We start from the raw sequence: 20,333 nt of genomic DNA, 5'->3' as shown, positions 1-20,333 counted from the left end.
TTGTGGGCTTACAAAAACACATTGGACCTTTGAAAGAATTGAGAAAAGAAAGTGAATAAACTGAAAATTTGACTAATATTAAAAAATGTTTCCAATATTTGTCCAACAAATGTGTCCAGTTCTTCATCGTGTATCCGGTCCGTGTCTTTATGTCCAAATATTTCAAAAAAATCTGGACACTTAATTTCGCGTTTCGAACTCATATTTTTGCGTGTCTCCAATAGGTGTTTAACACGGGACACGAAGGTCAGATGGCGTGTCCGTGCTTCCTTGTTATCCACTTATACTTCTTTTTTTGAGGAAAAGATTAGTGCTTGCATTAATTCAAGGACAAAGTGTCCATTAATACATACAGAGCCACCTCTTTTGGACAGTGATTTTTTCAAACTTATTCAAAATCAAATGACACTAATCTAACAAGGTGATGCGCAACAAAATTGTCATCCCTTTTAACATGTGAAAAAGTAATGAAATAAAAAAAATTACTACTTCGTACGAAATAAATCATCAAACTGCCTTTCTGACCGACCAATAATAATAGATATACCAAGATATTTCTAATGAACATTAACTTGTTTCTTAATAGGGGGTCACTTTTGGACTTTTGGTATATGCAAAAGTAAAAGTGGATAGCTTGATCACAATCGTAACTACTACTTGCATATACCAAAAGTCCAAAAGTGATCCCATTCAATTTGTCATTACAAGTGTGAATAAAAGAAAATTCCCACATTTTATATGGTATTGACTATTGAACTATTGAAGTCAATGAAGTGGAGAGTTGTCTATACCAAAACACGTTCCAACTTTGACTATCTACAAATAGTCACCATAGCTTTTGCGAAAACATACTCCTCTCATTCCTCTTCCTTTGTTCTTCTTCTTCTTCTTCTTCTTCTTCCTCAAATCCTTTCTTCTTCTTCTTCTTCTTCTTCTTCTTGTAATAGAATACACATTTGCAGACTTTTATTTCATCACCATGAATCTCTCTTACTCCATCTACAAACAACCCCAACCCCTTGCTAGCTCATTAGTTTTACTGGAGGGCTGAACGCAAACTCCTTCGACTTTCACATAATCACAAGGACATTGTGGTGGTTGTAATTGGAGCAACAATCAAGACTTTCAATCGACTTAGCAACTCATTTCCAAGATGAAATAATAAATATATTCTAATAATTAAGATTCAACTCTATAAAGAGCTCCGACATAGTCACCAATAAAGGCAAGATAAGATCATGTCCCTTTATTGGTGACTATGTCGATCGAGCCCTTTATAGAGTTGGATATTATCTGAATTTATTATTTCAGCTTGGAAATGAGTTATTAAGTCGATTCAAAGTCTTGATTGTTGCTCATCTCATTACAACCACCACTTTGTCCTTGTGATTGTGAAAGTTTAAGGAGTTTGTGTTCGTCCCTCCGGTAAAAATAATGAGCTAACATGGGATTGTGCTTGTTTGCAGATGAATAACATTTTCTAATAACAATAATATAAATGTTACTAATACAGACATGCAGTAACCCGAGTCATCGTCCGAGCCTAAAATCTAGTTGAGTGTTAAATAGGGAGATGAAGTAGAAGAAGTTGAATGAAATATATTTCGTATGAATTAAAAGGTGAATTGATATTGAATGAGAAAGATAGAGTGAAAAATATGTTAGAGATGTAAAATATACTCCCTCCGTATTTATTTAACAGATACACTTGGCCGGGCACGGGTATTAAGAAAAAGAATTGAATGAAATAAAGTAATAAAACAAATGGGGTTGAATAGATATTTTAATAAGTAAAACAAGTGGGGACCATGTCATTTTAGGGAGTAGGGGTGGGGTGTAGATATATTATTTAATTAGATGGTGAAGTTGATAAGTTACTAAAAATGGCAAGTGTATCTCTTAAATAAATACGGCCGGAAAAGACAAGTGTATCCCTTAATAAAATACAGAGGGATAACAAACAACAAAGGGAAAAATTGAATTAACATAAAAAAAAAAAAAAAAAAATTAAAAATAAAAATAAAAAATTGGTAGATAAAATAAGGAATGACAAATATCATCTATAATTTTGCTTTTTACTTTCGACCAAACAAAAACGATACGACCATATGAAAAAGAGAACCTACAATTGTTTCTAAAGAGTGGAGGAAATACAATTAGACAACAATGGCCAAGATTCCTAAGAATCCTAACCAATTGAAACACCTTGTTATATTATGATATTCAAACGTAAAACTTTAATTTATATTCTTACCCCACTTTTAGTTAGGTATTAGGTCCTTATTTCTGAACACCAAGCTAGATGCTGTTCTTTTATGTTACCGCATGTACTTTCTCCGTTAGTCCGTTCTCTTTTCGTTTCAGCGTCTTGATTTTTAGCGCGTCTCCTCTTAGACCAGTTACATCATCTACTTGATGGTGTGACGAGCGCGAAACCAATAGCGTACCTCCCCTAAAACTATAAAAAAAAAGTAACAGATCTAAACTATAGAAGTAACATACCTAAACTAAAAAAGTACCTCCTCTAAAAATTTCTTTTTAAAAAAAAAGTAACATGTCTAAACTATAGAAGTAACATACCTAAACTAAAAATGTACCTCCCCTAAAACTATTCCGTATAAAAAAAAAGTAACATGTCTAAACTATAGAAGTAACATACCTAAACTAAAAAAGTATCTCATCTAAAATTATATAAAAAAAAGTAACATGTCTAAATTATAGAAGTAACATACCTAAACTAAAAAAAATACCTCCTCTAAAATTATTAAAAAAAAAAAGTAACATGTCTAAACTATACAAGTAACATACCTAAACTAAGAAGGTATCTCCCCTAAAACTACTCTGTATAAAAAAAAGTAACATGTATAAACTATAGAAGTAACATACCTAAACTAAAAAAAGTACTTCCTCTAAAATTATATAAAAAAAAAGTAACATGTCTAAACTATAGAAGTCACATACCTAAACTAAGGTAGTGTTCTCTTATCTTATTAGCCCTGAACTTATCTTATTTTATCTTATCTTATCTTATTGACCCTTATCTTATCTTATCTTATCTTATCGGAACTTATTGACCCTTATCTTATCTTATCTTATCTTATCTTATTGACCCTTATCTTATCTTATCTTATCTTATTGAAACTTATAGTATTACCTTATGTAATATTTACCTCACCTTATCTTATCTTATCTTATTTTCCCTGAACTTATCTTATCTTATCTTATTGACCCTAAACTTATCTTATTTTATCTTATCTTATCTTATTGGCCCTGAACTTATCTTATCTTATCTTATTGGCCCTTATTTTATCTTATTTTATCTTATCTTATCTTATCAGACCTGAAATAAGTGAAAATAAAGGTGAAGAGAACAGAGCCTTAGGTATCTCCCCTAAAACTACTCCGTATAAAAAAAGTAACATGTATAAACTATATAAGTAACATACCTAAACTAAAAATAGTAACTCCTCTAAAATTATAAAAAAAAAAAAAAAAAAAAAGTAACATGTCTAAACTATAGAATCAATATAACCTAAATTCGCAAGTGTGAACTGGTCTCACCATCAGTTGATGTTGAGGACAGTCTCATATAAGAATTTGGGCTTGATTTTTACTCTATTCAACATTCATATATTTTACTAGTTTTAAATCCGTGTGATGTACGGGCTAATTTAATTGATTTTTTTGTTTTTTTATTATTGTAGTCCAATTTTTTTATTGGTTGATTTGAAGCTCAATTACAAGGTTAATGTGTATTTATAAAATATCAAATTCAAATAATACAGACTAATAATTGTTTCTTTTTCATATATTCAACAACAATAAGTACTCCGCGTAACAGGATATAGACGACTTAAGTTAGACATCTAATTAAATAATACAACATGATTCTATCTTTATATATTTATATTTTTGCATTTTTCATGTTAACATTCGGGTTATTTTTGTAGAGGGGGAAACCGGGAATAGGAGTATTTATCTTTGATGTTAAATTTTAACCACAAATACGTTTCGTGAAACTTTTGCTCTATAATTTTTGTAATTGGATGATATAAAAAAATTGATCCAAAAGATAATATTGAATTTATCATACCTAGCAAAATCCTGTTTTAGAAAAGTACGAGTAACCTTTAATAATTTATAAGATCCCATTAAAAAAAAATACTCATATTTTTGTTAAGTTGAGTTCTCAAGGTTGGAATTCGTAAAATTTTAAAAGACTACGCATATAAGTTAAGCCTCGATGTCAGGGGGAACCTTAATTAGTTTTTACTTGATTAATAGAAATGAATTTTTTTATGGCTTTATTTTTGCATGTAAGATACTAATTTTTATCGTTTACACTATACTTCTTCCGTTCCACAATAGATGCATCATTTCTCATTTGTGCACTATTCTTCAATCAACTTTGACAATATTTTTTTCACTGTTGTGTAAGTAAAAACAAAGTCAGGTGATCTTGTTAAATTCGTATTAATGCAAGGATTCCAAATATCAACTTTTTATAATTTTTACTTATACGCATATAGAGATATTAATGTTCAAATAAGCGCATTGGCATACGTGCAATGAGAAATGATGCATTTATTGTGGAACGGAGGAAGTATTAAATAAGATGGGAAATTTGGTTTAGTTTAATATTATTTTGTTTCGTTGGACAACTATGTGGTGTTAAGCGCCTAAGCTTAAGCTTTTCAGAAGGTAAAATCTACACTTCTACTTTAAGCTCCTAACATAGTAATGTGACTGAATGGAAGAAAATTAATTAATAAATATAGATAAGTAGTAACATACACACATGTTGTTATCGAATTGAAATGCCAAAACTTCAGATGTAGTATGTCATACGTTGTTTGCTGGCCGGTGAACAACTATAACCCCTTTAGCCAGCCGGAAGACAATTCTGAACCCCTTGTGAAGTCAACCAATCACCTCAGCCAATTGGCTGACAACACCTTAGAGAACCAATGATTAATACCCAGATACCTAGATATTTATATATAAAGGAGGCATATTTGCTGAATTATTAGAGCATCACGTATGATTACTATTGGTTTCGGCCAATGATAAATAAGATTTTTAATTTAATTTTGAATTAAAAAATTCGAGTGCCACGTAGATAAATAATTAGGTGCCACCTAGATATTGTTATTAATTAATTATTAGTATTACGCATATACAATTTCATCCAAAATCAAACGCTCTAATAATTAAAAAGTAAATCTAAAATGAATTTCTATTTAAAATAAAAAAAACTAATCTAATCTACTACGTAATATATAAAATATAGCAGTATAGGAGTTTTATTTTAACTTAACAATTTAATAGAAACCCTGCATCGCACGGGCCAAAATCTAGTATTATATAATATCAAGATAAAATAAAACACATACTCTTACAAGGAGGCACACAAACTCAAAAGTCTTGAAATTGCTGCTCGCGAAAAAAATCTTCAAGAAATTGATAAAACCTAATCTCTCTTCATTTGATTTTACTCATAAATAATACTCCGTAATTCAAACAGATAGAGAGTAAATTCAAACAAAAAGAGAGTAAAGAAGTGAGAAAAAATCCGAACAAAGAGGACCAAAAATAGCTAAATTACAAGATAGAGGAAAATGTAAGAATTTAGGGAGCATTCATAACAGACAAATAATATTATAATAACATGTCTGATAAAGATACTAGGATAGAACTCGTGCAACACAAAGATGTTACTAAAATTGTTTACAGTATATTATTAATTACTCGTAAACAATAATTTATGATTGAGAAATATTTTTATTGAAATAAAATTTATTTGTTATGTGTGTTTGACAAAATATGAGATACACATTAATAATAACGAGATAGTAAAATTTTAAATTTATGTAAAACATAATTAGTTTAAATTGATCAATATTAATTAAACATGGTATACTTTGTATTATGTGCGTAAAAAACATATATAGGCCTTGTTATTTTCACTTTTTTCAGGGAATCATTAAACAAAAATTATGTTTAAGAAACATAAGAACTACAATTTTTAAAAAAATTTAATTCATCTTTAACGCACTTAGAATTTGAGCTCGAATTAGATGTGTATTTGATGTGGCTTTAGAACCTATATTGTATTAAATTATAATTTGAGCTTAGGTTAACACTCGTATTGTAGATTAAAATCTATATAGTTTCTTAATTGTTATATTTAGCATATATTTTTAAGTTTAGATTAAAACTCATATAAATATGTATTGTAGATTATAATATCTAAATTACCACAAGATTATAGAACTTGTAGTATTTTTTGTCATAAATCACTTTTGTCATTCCTAATTATTACTCATCATTTTTATAGGATGTTCCAATTTAGAATTTTGACACTATTTAAATTAAAGAGAATCGTATAATTATTTCCAATACATAAGAAAAAGGAAAATTCAACTCTAATAATCCAACCTTTGGTCGGTCTTCCAATAATAGCCTCACTAATACGATATCTCTTGTTGGCCCAACCTTTGATACCTATTTTCTTTAAACAGAAATCATTAAATTGCGACCTGCAAAATCAGTTATTTATCCTATGTGGCAATGACTATTGCGAATTCAACATGTTTCCTTCCTCTCTCTCATTTCCTTCTTTGTGTTTGCTCCTCAAAGACGTCGTTAACAAATAAAAAGGAGAAGATGAAGAGAGAGAAAGAGGAGTTGAATGAAAAACTCATTAGCAAAGATGGTGGTACCGAAGATGTTAAACGAAGTTCGAAATTGCAGGAATTTAATCGCCCAAAATTTGTTGGAAACCCTAATTTTGCGACTCAAAGGCCGGTTCATGGGAATTTTTACAGTGAATGGGGGTTGAAGGTGTTCCGTGAGGTAGTGAAGGTGGGCGATTCAAGAACAAAAGCATCGGAAATCAATGATATTGCTGCGAAAGTGGATGAGAAGACAAAGTCGTTGATTAAGAGAGAGAAAGATGAATATTCTAATTTTTCAATTTTTTGCAGAGTGGTCGAAATTGAAAGTAGCAGAAGTAGAAGATTTATTGGTGACAAATGCATTCATATACATCAGTGACCTTTCTCTCCCTTTCGCTAATTCCATGGATATTAATATGGCCGAATTAGAAGGGAGCACAACGCAAAAATTGAACTTAGAGGGAAAAATTGAGGTTCCTGGATTTATTGATTCCCATTTACACTTGCTTTATGGTGGATTACATGTTTGTTTTAAGGATTAAAATGTCCTTCTAAACCTGGTTATTATGTGATTACTAGACAAGAGAGCATATACATTGAATGCTTCTATTTCCCTTTTGCTCTTTGAGTATGCCCTTTGCTTTTTTCATGAAATTCTCTTTTTCTTGTTCTTTATTCAATAATTTCACAGTTTGATTTGGTCCACCTCTTTTCTTACTAAAAATATCAAAAACTCAAAATAGCCCAGTGATGGTGAATTTTCAGTTAGAATGACAGCCTTTTTGGATGTAATCATATTGGTTCTCTTCTTGTATCAACGTGGAAGAAATTTCTGAATCTTTCTAAATTTGTTTTACTTTGGATTATTAGTACATTTATGGTCTGTTGCAGTCCAAATAACACTTGAATTTTAAAAAAAAACGTAAACAAAAAAGCCACGCCAGCTAAATAGAGTCAATTTGAAAGTTGTTAACTTTCTTTCAAGTAACCGATCATAAGGTCTATTTAACGAAAATAGGTGTCAAAGGTTTGAATGTTTGATCAGCGAGAGATATCGTATTAGTGGGATTGTTATTGGAAGACCGACCAAAGGTTAAAATATTAGAATTAATTTTTCCTAAGAAAAAAAACATATTCATGTGGAGTTTTATTTGATTCGTTTCAATTAGTACTTTAATAATATCAAAATTTTATATTTTTGTTAATGTATAATTAGAGATATAAATGAGACAAAATATGCAATGAAAAACTGAAAAGTAAAAATTAGAACATCACTATGGAACGGAGGGAGTTATTACTATTTTATTAAAATTTGTCATACATTTTTTAGTTTAAGTAAGAAAACTTGTTATAAATTTTGAGTGTGAGTTATGGACCATATAAACTCTTGAGTATGTTGTATAAAATATTGGTCAAAATTATGTAACAACCCAGAAATTTTAACATAGAAAATAAGAAAGGAAAGAGCTATTTAAATTGACGGTGGCGGAAACACCGTCTTCTGGGATTGTCCCTAAAAATAAAGAGGGGTTTAAACACTAAATTGTAAAACCAATAAGAATAAAATAAAGAGTAATTAAGATAAAGCCTCAAATGAGTTAAAACATAACTTCAAATATAATAAAATAGGGTTAAAAATAAAATAATCTTCAATAGTTTTATTCTCACTCGAAGCCCAAGTCCAAGCCCAAACAAGGTAGGAAAAACAACCTGTAAAATAATCAACAAAATTCCACAATCAGTGGGGAGTAACTAACAGCTCTCCCAGCTCAAGCATAACCAATTAAATAGAAATAATAAGAATAATAGAATATAGGTTACAAAAACAACTTAGGGAACACATAAGATCATAAATTGAAACACACAATTTAATCATTAATAACTCTTATAAATATTAATCAAAAAGATTAAAGTAAAACTCTTAATTTTACCCACAAGGACTTCTCAAAAACAATATCACTTTAAAATAATAAAGATTAACTTTTGAAAAATTGTTTGTGAGGCAAGCATATAAAAATATGAACGCTGGCGAATCCCGCAACCCACCATCAAAGGTTTGTCAGGGCGAACCTTCAGACGATCCCGCAGCCGTCTGTGTCTAAGAATGGCCAAACTCCCAGTTTTCCTACTTGAATCCCGCAACCCAAGTAGTTCCGGACGACAAAAATTAACCTAGAAAAGTACTACTCGATCCCGCAGCCGGAGTAGTTGGCATGTTCCAATCATTGAATCCCGCAGCCCAATAATTATCTTACGCTCACAAAACATAAAACATTGGAAATATACTTTTTTTTTTCAAATCATCAAAAATAGATTTAGGGACCATCAACCCTAAAACAACAACTGCAGAATCATATAGGGATCATCAACCCTTGATTCAAATACTTCAAGTTCTTTTACTTCTAAAACTTAATACCCACATTCAAAGCACCTACTACTACTAGCTAGTGCATAATCAGTTTGTAATCTTATTTCTTCTCGGACAACATCATATACACAAAGAAATTCGTACCTTATCATTCCGTACGAAGGAAAATGGCAGAAGGAAAATGGAGATGATGAGTAACATGTGGCTAAATGGGAAGAGTTTAAGAATATATTATATATGTGAGGAGTTGGAAAACTAAAAGGTTATAACTCCTAAAACTGAAACATCAATACATTAACAATATTAATATTATATATTAAGAACCTAATTGCCTAAAAGGATGCTAATCTAATCAGTTACTGCAAAAGGGAGAGAGATAGGATACATCAAGAGACTATTGGTATTATCTCACGCAGTGGGAGAGGAAGAAAAGCAAAAACGGCTAAAGAAAATTAAGCTATACGGTCGGAAAGAGCATTATAATTCTAATCCCATTTAAAATAAGGAGTATATATATATGTTATAAGTCCATTGGTCCAAAATAATAATATTAATGTATAACAAGAGTAACAATAACTACGAGTAAGTATAAAATATGAAGTATAAATAAAGTTTATTTTGACTAATTAAAATAGGAAAATATTAAGAACGGTAATTTTAAAAGATATTAATATATTTCAAAAATAGTAAAAAATACGGGGTGTTACAATTACCACAAGTTATGTTGAGTTTTTCTTTTAGTAGAAAATTATTTGTCAATTGAAAGAATATTTTCCGTAACGATTTCATTAACCTCAACGGGTTTATATACTAGTGTACAATAGGAAGGGAAATATACACTAAATAATATCTACGATATACAGAATAATATCTACGATATATAACCGATTATTTACATAATCTATTACACCCCCGCAGTCGAAACGGGAGGTATACGAACGCTGAGACTGTCCCAAAAATCCTCAAAAAGTACCAAGGGAAGACCCTTAGTAAAAATGTCAGCTATCTGATAACGGGAAGGGACATGTAAAACACGAACCTAGCCTCGGGCAACCTTTTCTCGAACAAAAAGAATGTCCATCTCAATATGTTTAATGCGTTGATGTTGGACAGGGTTACCAGAAAGATAGATAACACTCACATTATCGCAGTAAACTAATGTAGCCTTACTCACGGGACAATGTAGTTCAAGAAGAAGATTTCGAAGCCAACAGGATTCAGAGACAGCATTAGCAACCCCCTGTATTCCGCTTCAGCACTAGACCGAGACAAGGTAGGTTGTCTCTTTGACGACCAGGAAATCAAGTTGTCTCCCAAAAACACACAATAACCCGAAGTAGAACGCCGGGTGTCAGGGCACCCACCCCAATCCGCATCAGTATAGGATACAAGGTCTGTGATGGAGGACGGGTATAGGTGCAAGCCATGAGTAATTACTCTGAATGTATCTGATGATTCGCTTGAGGGCATGCATATGAGTATCTCGAGGGTCGTGCATATGCAAACAAACCTGTTGAACAGCATAAGATATTAATCTGGCCGGGTGAAAGTGAGGTACTGCAGAGCACCCGCAAGACTACGATAATGAGTCAGATCCTCATACAGAGTCCCAGAAGTAGCACTAACCTTGGGTTTAGTGTCAACCGGAGTGGAAGATGACTTGCAAGAGGACATGCCAGCACATTCTATGATTTCCTCAGCATACTTACGTTGAGACAAAAATAACCCACCCTTATATCTCGTCACAGCAATGCCAAGAAAGTAGTTCAAAGGACTCAGATCCTTCATAGCAAATTCAGACGCAAGATGTTCCATTACAGAACGGCGAAGCACATGTGTAGAGGCAGTGAGAATGATATCATCAACATACAGTAGAATGTAAGCCATGTCATTTCCCTGACGATAAATGAATAAAGAGTTGTCTGACTTACTATTAGAAAAACCCAGTGAGATAACATAATCTGCAAATCTCCTGTACCAAGCTCGGGGTGCCTGTTTAAGTCCATACAAAGACTTACGTAACAGACACACATAATCAGGATGGGTTGGATCACGAAACCCAACCGGCTGGTGCATATAGACTGTCTCCTTAAGCTCACCATGCAAAAAAGCATTCTTGACATCAAGCTGATGAATGGGCCAATTCTTGGACAAAGATAGACTAAGAACCGTCCGAATAGTTGCCGGTTTGACTACCGGGCTGAAAGTCTCACCACAATCGATGCCAACCTGTTGAGTTTTTCCATCCCCTACAAGACGGGCTTTATGCCTCTCAAAATCACCATTAGCCTTTTCTTTATGAGAAAAAATCCACATAGAACGAATAACATTAACATCATGAGGACGGGGTACCAGATCCCACGTCTTATTTTTAATAAGAGCATCATATTCATCATCCATAGCCATTTTCCAGTTCGGGTCACGAAGGGCAGTCACTGGGTTACGAGGGAGAGGAGATTTCGTAACCGTGGTATTTAAGTTAAACTGACATTTGGGCTTAAAGATACCACGTTGACTACGTGTGGTCATCCGTGACACGGAAGCAGGAAGCACAGGAGCAAGTGTGGGAGATGTGTTTGGGCCTGAGCCCTCCTGTCCAGCGCTGGGGCTTGGAGCAGGAGTGGCCTGCATGGGAAAAGACGTAGGGAGGGAGGTAGGAGTAATTGGGGCTGCTGCATGAGTGGGGGACAAGGGGACCAAAGAAGGTTGGGCTTGTCGGTCCAAAGGAGGAGTGTGGGGTAGCAAATGGACCGTGGGAGAAGGTGTGGGAGTTTGTGTGGGCTGTTCAGGTTGGCCATTGGGCAACTGATTGTGAACAAAGTCCAAAGTGTAAGGACTTAAACCATTATCAAGAAAATCATATGCATGGGGAGCAGGGGTACGTAATGAAGAAAACGGAAATTTAGTTTCATCAAATACCACATGACGGCAAATAATAATCTTGTTGTTCGACACATCAAAACACTTATATTCACGATGGTTAGGGGGATAGCCCAAAAAAACACAAGGTGTGGAACGAGCTTGTAATTTATTAATGGTGGTAGAAGGAAAAAGAGGATAACACAAACACCCAAACACCCGAATATGCGAATAAGAGGGGTCCTTCTTGTAGAGAACATGAAGAGGAGATTGATTTTTCAATAATTTACTTGGAAGGATATTTATGAGATAGGTAGCCATTTGTAATGCATGGTGCCAAAATGCGGATGGTAAAGAAGCATGTGCAAGTAGAGTTCGCACGATATTATTGATAGACCGAATTTTTCTCTCGACCTTACCATTTTGGGAAGAGGTATGGGGGCAAGAGAGACGAAAAGACATGCCATTTTCCTCACAAAACTTCCAAAATGGTCCATTATCAAACTCTCTCCTATTGTCACATTGGATACTTTTTATACGACGTTCAAATTGGGTTTGAACATTAGCCCTAAAAGCCAAAAATATGGAGTATACTTGAGATTTTTTGGCAATCGAAATGTCCACAAAAATTTTGAAAAATCATCCAAAAGCAACAGATAATATCGGTGTCCCGAAGAACTCAAACCCGGAGATGTCCAAAGATCACAATGAATAATATCAAATGGCAACAAAGTACTAGACGTACTAGCAACAAACGGTAACCTAATATGCTTCCCAAGTACACAAGAAAGACAAACTTTAGAACTACGAAGTTTATTACATTCAATGTGCTTATTAATCCTAAGAAAATTCAAAACTGAATCGCCCGGGTGACCTAGACGATCATGCCAAAGAGAGGACGCCAAAAAAGAAGATGGTTGATTGGTGTTGATGGTGGTGTTGGAGGTGATAGGATAAAGATTCCCCCGGCTCTCACATCTCATTAGGTATCTCCCCGTCTGAAAATCCTTCACAGAAAATCCAAAAGGATCAAATTTGACTGTCACAGAATTATCCGAAGTAAATTTACGGACAGACACAAGATTTTTAATAATATTGGGAGCATGTAAAACATTATTCAAAGACAATGGGGGGTTCGGGGGAGATAACTGGGTGTGACCACAACCACGAACTGGAATCATATGACCATTACCAACAATAATACCGTTTTTATTGCTCAAATTAAAATAAGACGTGAGATTACCTTGGGAAGATGTCATATGAGATGTAGCATCGGTGTCCATGTACCAATTTGCATCCGGAGGGTTCATAGACATAGTGTGCATAGCGGCCTCGATGTCCGTAGGAGCGTAGGCCTGCATGGCAGGCATAAAAGATGGCATTCCAGCCATGTAAGCTTGCTGGGGAGTCCAAGTGGGCTGAACTGGAGCAGGCCCAAGCACACCAGCTTGCTGCATATTGGGCCGAGGAGCTGGACGGGCCCACCCCTGAGTTGGGAATGGACAAGGGGGGAGAGCCTAAGGGTTAAACCATCCCCAAGGAGCCATGGAAGGCCACGACCCTGCTGCTTACGTCTGACCTCCGTGGTTCTGGTTGCCACCCCCGGAGTTGCGGCCGCCGCGACCAGATCGGTTGCCGCCACCACCGCCAGATTTCTTTCCCCCTCCACCGGAATTTCGGCCCCTGTTGTGGTGGTTGTTATTTCTCCCACGATGGTGGGAATTATGGTGAGGATGAGAAACCTCCGAATCAACATCGGTATCTCTAGAAACAGCGACCATGGCGGAGCCGCCACCACCACCGGTGGCGAACATGGCGGCTAACCCTTTTTCTTCAAGACAGAGACTCGAACGGGCTTCATAAAAGGATGGAAGTACCTTGCTTTGACGAATATTTGTGCCGACATATTTGTAGGCTTCCTTCAACCCCGCAACCATCTGCAAAACTAGTCGATTATTCGAGACCGGAGCACCCACGTTTTTCAGTTGGTCCGAAAGCATCTTTAGGCACTGACAATAAGAAGAGGCATTGGGGAAATCCTCCATACGAGTATGGGTGAGTTCCTGCTCAAGAGTGACGCACGCGAGTTGGCATGGTCACGAAAAATGCTCTCCAACCGATTCCAAGCCTCCATGGCAGTCATGTCTTCCTCAATGATGGTGGTTAACAGGTCGTTGGATATTGTGGCAAAATTCCAACCAAGAACGGTAGCATCGAGGACTGTCCATAACTCCTTGTCCACGGGTTCCTTCTCGGCAGATTCCTCAGGTGCAATAATGTGATGAAGGACACGGTGAGATCGAGCATGGACCTTGAACGTCTCAGCCCACGTTCCATATTGAACGTTCTCCATTTCAAGAGTGACGGAAACATGGTTCTTGATGTTGGAGACGACAAAGGCTGGATGAAAGGAAGTTTTGACGCCGGACATGGTGAATACCGACGGGGAAGATGGAAGAAGAAGAAGAAAGAAGGAGAAGGTAGAGAGCGGCTAGGGCACAGCGGAAGAGAAAAATATTAACCCTAGACATCTGATACTTATTATAATTAGTGTTTCATATGGAGTAAAATATATTGTTACTATGGTCTAAAGTCTGGTAATAGAACATTTATGTTAAACCCAAATTTTAAGTTTTAAATGATACTACTTATAATGTTCAGATTAATATATACTTGGTCTAAATAAAATTTCAAGTCTAGTAAATTTTTCAAATGACAAATTGAACCATTTTATATAAACAAAAATATTCACAAAATTTTGGATAAATTTTAAGGATAGGCCACCGGCCCCATAAAATTTATTCCAATAAAATTTATTCTAGAAATGTGTAGATTTCTTCTAATATATTAGTCATATGAACAAATAGAAAATATCTATTTACATCTATATTGAATTCAAAGAAACTACTATTCTGTTTAAAAATTTACTATAGTTTTTTTGGGGGAAAATAGTGGGGTATGATGATTTTTTTTAAAAATAAAACCCATGCTTATGATTTATTAGATATCCCAAAGAAGTGACAATGTGACATATATCATCTTGGATTATTTTAGATAAGTTTTGTAAAATGTTGTAGCAGTATGGAAGTATAATAATACTCCGTACGTACATATTATTTACTATTATAGCTAGTGATTTTTAAAGTCATTAAACAGGTCAAGAGTTTTAGGCTTTTTTAATAAATATTACGGAATATGTATTATTTAAGACTTTTGCCATAAAATAGAAGATGAGGAGGAAATGAAAAAAATAATCCTAAAAAATATTACGTTTCAAAAGTTTTTTAACAAAAATATATATATTTTTTTAAAAAAGCAAGAACACACTAGGAGATAATACGTATCTTTCCTGGTGTGTTTTTTAGTATATAGTTATTGATTATGGCAAACATAGTGGGTTGGGCGAGGTTGATGGGTCGTGGATCAGGAATGGATGACCCAGGACCGGCACATTGCATATTTCTCAATCCATTATGATCTCACGTAGTTCAGTACTGCTTGTATTCTAGCAAATGCTTTAACCATTTCTATGTACCTTTTCCTATACATTTCGATAGTATCAACTTCCACTACTCTTTGCCACCTTTTTATGAAAGATTTCACAATAAACTTGTTTTTTTGTGATTTTGAATAAGTCTAGTGCATAAAAGGTGGGAGGAAGTAGGAAACACAACAACGATCACATGCATTAGAGTCAATTCCCTATCAGTTACAATTACAATTGGCAACTTCTCTGGATCAAATAATTGTCTTACACAACCAAGAGCCCATTAATAACTCCCTTGTTGCTCATCTTTCAACCATGAAAATCCAATAGAAAAAAAATCCAGTGGGAAGCATACTAACTATTTCTATAAAAGACATCCTATATTTGTTTCACTATAAGAAAAAAGGGTTTTCGTGGTGATCATTTTGGCCTATAGTAGCGAATATATTCGCTACGAAAACATTCCCTAACAATTAGTTATTCGAGGCGATAGCCACCGTTGTTGTAGCCTTTCGCAGCGATTATTATATTCAATGGGGTAGACCAAAACAATCGATACGAAATACAATGTATAATAGTATCGCTTATTGTAGCGGTTATAATCGCTATAATTCCCTAATTTCACATACCAAATACATTAGTTTTAGCGTCAAAAGAATCTATATTGTTTGTAGTTTTAGTAGTGAATGCAATAGACGTTATTACTTATTAGATACATATCGTATCGATTATAATCACTACTATAGGTCCAGATTGGCAATATATAGCGGCGATTATAATCGTTACAAAATAGTTAAGTGTCGTCTTGAGAGTGACGTAACTTTACCTAAGATTATAATAGTCTACATAACATGAGCATTAGAGCATGTGTCACCTAAGATCATCTTCATAACAATTTGTGGTTACAGCATGAGCCTCTAGCTTTGCAAGTTGTTCTCGTTGTTTCCCCAAGTGCAATGCTGTAAGAATCCACAACAAACACGCCTATTTTCATACAAACAGAAATGAGACGTTGTGATCAATACATAGCAGGCAACAGGAAGACATGTTAAAGAATCAAAATGATCATCTCAGGACAAGCATTCGTTGATCAGCAGCAAAAAGTCTTTAACTTTCTCCTAGACAGGGAAGCCTATTCTCACATAAAACACACTGGTAAACAAGTCATTAAAAAAAGGGATGTAGAGGGTTCTCTCCTCAGCCTTTGTTTACATGACAAGCTATCTGAAATGAAGAGTTTATGTATAGTCGGTGCAGGAAGAAAGTCAGAATAACCCGGAGAAAGTTCCTTAAGAACACCAACCAGATAGAAAGGGATTTCACTTCAGACAAAATGCAGTCATCCTACACCTATTACTACTAACTTTGAGGTACTTCATACACAGCATAGTGAACTTACCCTAACATATTCCAGATCTTCTTTCAACTGAGCTATCTCTATCTCTTGTAGTTCACCAGATGATGAACGTAGGTGCTTCTCCAAATGCCTCAACCTTCTCTCAATCTTACTCCTCTCAAAGTAGTTTTAAATTAGGCCAAAATGCACAAGGTTTTGTGGCTCTCAACACGAAATTAAACTTGAGTGTTGAACAATACATGAACCAAATAGCTCATTTTCTAGCATTAAACTAAACTTGAATGCCAAACAATTTTAAATTGAATAAGGTTTCGTGAATCGTGACACTCCACATAAAACCAACTCAACAGCCGAACAAGACATTAACGAGATAACTCAATACCTATACATGAATCGGATACCTCAAACTTTTGGGTAAAGTTACGTCACTCTCAAGACGAAACTTAACTCGACTGCGGAACAATAAAAATCGGACAGCTCTAATTCTAGCATCAAACTGTACTTGTATGAACCAAACAGCTCTCAGTCTCTAGCATCAAACTAAACTCAACTGTAAAACAGTTTTCAGTTAGGTCAAAATCCTACACTTTATTCAAAATCAAATCCTATAATGTATATTTCAATCAAAAAACAAGCAGAAAAGTATAAAACCAACATGGTTTATGTATTCAATTGAAAACATTGACAGCACTAACAATACCTTGAGGAGCAAACGCTCTATGCTTCAATCTGTGTTTTGATTTTGAAATGAGAGACAATCACACCTAAGATGTGGGGAAGTGAGTTACCTAAATCTTCTTCATTATTCTGATTATTCGTATTGGGAGTCTCTATGTTGTGTTCCTCGAATTCAAGGGGTGATTATTCTGATTATAGCAGCTGCAAAACTACTTTCTGGTATGTTCTGACCACTTGACATCCTAACATTGCCATCCCTGGTTACCGAAAATGGATCACAAAGGGGAGCACAAGAACAATACATTATAATTTTCTAAATAATGTAGTTGAGATGGACGCATTTACTCGTGACATGGGACAAAAAGACAATGGCCTCCAACATGTACTGTAGAAAACATCTACAAAGTAGGTGAAACATACCAAACCCCAGCTACTCCACAACCTGCCACAAATTAATGACTCACTTCCCTTTGATTTTAGATGGGCAAAATCTCCTTTTTCTGCTATTCCTTTCCTAAAAAGGTGAGCATCATATCAATTACTGAAACACATCTAAAAATTATCGCTAGATGTCCAAATTATATGAAATTAAAAGGCATATGCTATTATATTCCTTTCTTGAACAGGGTTGCTTGTCTTCTGGTTTTTTGGTTTCCATCATCAATGATCGTAAAATTCATAAGAAAAGAACCAAGCACTCAGTAAAGTACTCATGGTTGTAGTTCCTGCCTTCCTAAACATGTGGCCTGGTAGGAGTATTAACTTAGCATTTTAGCAACTACGAGATTAATTTACTAGATCAACCTTTTATTTTGGGGACAAGTTTCAAACAAAATTGATAGAAACGTAATACAATGACTGCAGTGCCTCGGCCTAAAGTCACAACACAATCTTCGAAAACCAGAGACCCAAATCTCAACCAAAATTCAAAAATAATTAGGGAAATTCAACCAAAATTCAAAACGAATTAGAAAAATTCAACCAAAATTCGAAAATAATTGGAAAGTTCAACCCAATTTTGAAAAGAATTAAAATACAAAAGAGGAAAAATACCTGGAACTGCTTCGTGAAATCAACAGAGAAAGGTGGATTGGTTTGCCCCTGAGTACCTCAATTTGGGGAAGGAGAGAAGCGATGAGAAATGAATAACGACAACCGAATTAATATGTAATTATCATCCAAATATCGAAAAGAATTAGGAAAATTCAACCAAATTTCGTAAATAATTAGGAACTCGATTTGGGAAATAATAAGGAAAATTTAACCAAATTTCGAAAAGAATTAAAATAAAAAGAGGAAAATTACCTGGAACTTGTTGTGAAATCAAGCTCGAAGTGCGAATGGAGTTTCGAGAAATCAAGTTGAGAATCCACGAATTTGATTTTATTTTCTGGTGAACAATGGAAAGCCGTTTCGCCTTCGATTTGTCAGTTGTGGAGGAATTTGATGGATGAGAGAAAATTAATCTCTTAACCCTAAGTTGATAGTTGAGAAGAAAACTGTAAAGACTGAGAGGAGGGAACCGAAAATTTAGAGCGAAAAGTTAAAGCCCAAATTGTGAAAAGTAAAGCTGGCATATTTCATTATTTTGAATAAATATCTAATTATTTTATTGTCTCGATTAATTGAGGGTTAATATAGCGGTTATAAAGTGCTGCAATTGTTTATGTTATTTCACACACTGACACACACTATTAATTTATGGTAGCGATTATAAATTCGATACTAAATATTCGCCACGAAAAGGTAAATTTCTTGTAGTTTTTGTTTTATAAGAGCAATCAATTAATATGACATGTGGAAATAAACGCACCAATTCAATACCACTTGGATGTGCAAAAAATATATCCCTTACCCCGTTTGTTCCAACTTCTTCCCGATGGTACTGCACATAATTATTATCAACAATGAGTTTCATAAGTTGTTGCATCACTAATCGACCTCCCATCGTTTCAGTTTTTAACTTTTGATGAGCATTGTAAACATGTTTTACTGTAGTTAAGATTCGAGGATCAAAATTCTTTAAAATAGTCATAATCATGTTTGGTTTGACATGACTAGTCGACCGTTCTTTAACTATAGACAACTGATGTGGTTTCAACTTCGCAATAATCGCATGGCCCTCGTTGTAATTAGGAAGATCATGATTGTGATAGGTTATGATACATATGACAGTTCATAAATCATGCGGAAAAACCATAAAGCCAGGAAATCATATTATTTACACATAATCATTTAGCATAGAATTGATGCATACATGTTGTAGCGTGCCTTCCCTAGCTGCGCCCGAACCGAACAAGAACAAGTCTTTAGGACCCCAAATGTCGTCCCTCCGTAGATAGTCCACAGTATGTCCGGATCCGCCTCAAGTTAGACCAACTAGAATCGCCCTTAAGGTTACTAGGAATTTCGGCTCTTATTGCAAGTGTATGGCTGATTTATATTTCAAAAAATTACCCTTTGAATACTTCAATCGTGTCTGCAAATAATGACCCTAGGCCCTTATTTATAGAGGTATGGAAAAGGAACTGGAATCCTATTAGGATACTAATTAGTTAAACTAGAATCCTAGTAGGACTCTAACTAATTAATTTTATCCTTTTAGGATTAGGAATTTAATCATCAAACAAATCCTATACAATTTAGGTTTCGTATGTGAACACAAATTCTACACGAGCATGACCCACGAGCATGCAGGCCATGCCCGCGCACAGCCCACACGGCCGCTCGGCCCACGCGAGCCGCAAAGCCCACGCAAGCAGCAGCACAGCTCGCAGCCCATTGTTGCGCGCGCTGCCATGGCCTGCTGGGCCTGGCGTGGCCTTGGCTGTTCATGTGGCGCGCTTGGCTTGCTGGGCGATGGCCTGGCTTCGTGCTGGGCCCTCGTCCGGCAGGCCTCGTCCGATG

General features: G+C 35.0%; 1 pseudogene; it reads right to left on the bottom strand.

Moving 5' to 3' along the window:
• Nucleotides 1–12,932: 12,932 nt before the first annotated feature.
• On the bottom strand, nucleotides 12,933–19,026 carry LOC110799540 (uncharacterized; annotated as a pseudogene).
• Between the last annotated feature and the right edge of the window lie 1,307 nt (nucleotides 19,027–20,333).

Source organism: Spinacia oleracea, chromosome 2 (assembly GCF_020520425.1).
Source record: "Spinacia oleracea cultivar Varoflay chromosome 2, BTI_SOV_V1, whole genome shotgun sequence".
In the NCBI taxonomy this organism is placed as follows: Eukaryota; Viridiplantae; Streptophyta; class Magnoliopsida; order Caryophyllales; family Amaranthaceae; genus Spinacia; species Spinacia oleracea.
This window is presented reverse-complemented; position numbering and strand designations above follow the sequence as displayed.